This window comes from Neomonachus schauinslandi, chromosome 5 (genome assembly GCF_002201575.2).
Source record: "Neomonachus schauinslandi chromosome 5, ASM220157v2, whole genome shotgun sequence".
Classification (NCBI taxonomy): domain Eukaryota; kingdom Metazoa; phylum Chordata; class Mammalia; order Carnivora; family Phocidae; genus Neomonachus; species Neomonachus schauinslandi.
The window spans coordinates 90,617,725-90,620,267 of NC_058407.1; the positions used below are offsets into that span (position 1 = coordinate 90,617,725).

General features: G+C 40.4%; 1 pseudogene; it reads left to right on the top strand.

Moving 5' to 3' along the window:
* Positions 1 to 869: 869 nt before the first annotated feature.
* Positions 870 to 1,731, top strand: LOC110581046 (annotated as a pseudogene).
* The last annotated feature ends 812 nt before the right edge of the window (positions 1,732 to 2,543 follow it).

The following is a 2,543-nucleotide window of genomic DNA, read 5'->3' on the forward strand; positions in this document are numbered from 1 at the left end:
ACCATATCATTCTTTTTTTAAAATTTAAATTCAATTAGCAAACATATAGTACATCATTAGTTTCAGATGTAGTGTTCAATAATTCATCAGTTGCATATAACACCCAGTGCTAATCACATCCTGTGCCCTCCTTAATGCCTACCACCCAGTTACCCCACCCACCTCCCCCTTCCACAACCCTCAGTTTGTTTCCCAGGGTCAAGAGTCTCTCGTGGTTTGTCTCCCTCTCAGATTTCTTCCCATTCAGTTTTCCCTCCCTTTCCCTATGATCCTCTGTGCTATTTCTTATATTCCACATATGAGTGAAACCATATGATAATTGTCTTTCTCTGTACTATATCATTCTTTTGAAATTTGTTATTTCTTTTCTGGACCAGTTTATAATCTATTTTTTTGCAAATGTTTTGTGGACAGTTAAAAGGTATATGTATTCTATAGCTGTTGAGTGCAGTGTTCTATATATATCTAGTATTCATATTTGTTAGTTTTATTGTTCAAATCTTCTGTCCTTAATGATTTCTTTCTTCTGCTTAATCTACCAGTAAATGAAAGAGATTGTTAAAATTGCCCAATGTGATCGTGGATTTGTCTAGTCTTCCTTAGAGTTTTATCACTTTGTTAGCTTTATATATTTTGAGAATTTGTTATCAGGTTTATACACATTTAAAATTTTTATCTTCCTAGAGAATTAAATCTTTTATCATTGTGAAATTTGCCTTAATCTCTAATAATGCTGTTTACATTTTGTCTACTTTGTTATTACTATAGTTACAACTTTCTTTTAGGGTTTGTCTAGTATGTTTATTTTTTATCTCTTTATTTTAAGCCTTTTAATCCTGTTTCAGTTATCTATCGATGCATGACAGAACATTCCAAAATGTAGTGGCTTTTGGCCTGTCCTCTCCCGGCCGAAGCCCCGGGGGACCAGAGCAAGACGCGGGGACCATGTTCCGATGCAAGCTGACGGCCCTCGACTACCACGACCCGACTGGCTTCAACTGCAAAGATGAAACAGCATTTAGAAACTTTATTGTTTGGCTTGAAGACCAGAAAATCAGGCACTACAAGACTGAAGACAGAGGTAATTTAAGAAACATCCACAGCAGTGACTGGCCCAAGTTCTTTGAAAAGTATCTCAAAGATGTTAACTGTCCTTTCAAGATTCAAGATTGACAAGAAGCAATTGACTGGCTTCTTGGTTTAGCTGTTAGACTTGAATATGGAGATAATGCTGAAAAATACAAGGACTTGGTACCTGATAATACAAAAAATGCGGAAAATGCAGCTAAAAATGCAGAGCCATTGATCAACTTGGATGTAAATAATCCTGATTTTAAGGCTGGTGTAATGGCTTTGGCTGACCTTCAGATTCAGCGTCATGACAATTACCTGGAAATGCTTAAGGCAATTCGAATTTTGGTCCAGTAGCGCCTGACCCAGGATGCAGTTGCTAAAGCAAATCAAACGAAAGAGGGCTTGCCTGTTGCTTTAGACAAACATATTCTTGGTTTTGACACAGGAGATGCAGTTCTTAATGAAGCTGCTCAAATTCTGCGATTGCTGCATATAGAAGAGCTCAGAGAGCTACAGACAAAATTAATGAAGCCATAGTAGCTGTTCAGGCAATTATTGCTGATCCAAAGACAGACCACAGACTGGGGAAAGTTGGAAGATGAACATCTTAGGATTTCAGCTTCTCACTTACTTAGTACAATTGGGAACCATGTACGCTCTGGAATGTGTTTGAAAATCAAATGTCACATTTTCAAGGGAAGAATCCTAGAAAATTGACTATGTTCTCAAGATTTACCATCATTGCTTTTTCTTAATAAAGTTCAGGAAAGTGGAAAAAAAATGTAGTGGCTTTTTTTTTTTTTTAAGATTTTATTTATTTTTGAGAGAGAGAGAGAGTACAAGCAGGGGAAGCAGCAGGCAGAGGGAGAGGGAGGGGCAGGCTCCCTGCTCAGCAGGGAGCCCAATGTGGGGCTCGATCCACACTCGATCCTGGGATCATGACGCGGGCGGAAGGCAGACGCTTAACCATCTGAGCCACCCAGGCGCCCCTCCAAAATGTAGTGGCCTAAAGTAACAATGTGTTATTATCTCTCATGGCTCTGGGGGTTGATTTGGCATAGGTCAGCAGCTCTCATTTGGGAAGGGGTTCCATCATGCAGTTGCAGTCATAGTCATATGGTAGCTGGAATTTGCAAGGGCTTGATTTGGACGGTTGTGACCGGCTTCCCCCAGGATGCATCTTTGAAGAGAGTAAGGCAAAAGCCATAGGCTTCTTGTGATATAGCTGTGGAGGTCACATGACGCCACTCTGCCATATTCTATTAGTCCAAAGTGAATTAGAGGTCTGGCTCAGATTCAGGGAGGAAGGGGCTACACAGGAGTGTAAATACTGAGCGGTGTGATTCACTAGAAGGCTATTTTTGAAGACCTAGTTACCACTTGCTCCCTGGCTTGCAATGGTTCCCATCCCTCAAACATGTACTCCTCTACCAGGGCCCCCAACGTTTCATTCCACTGTGGCATTAGGC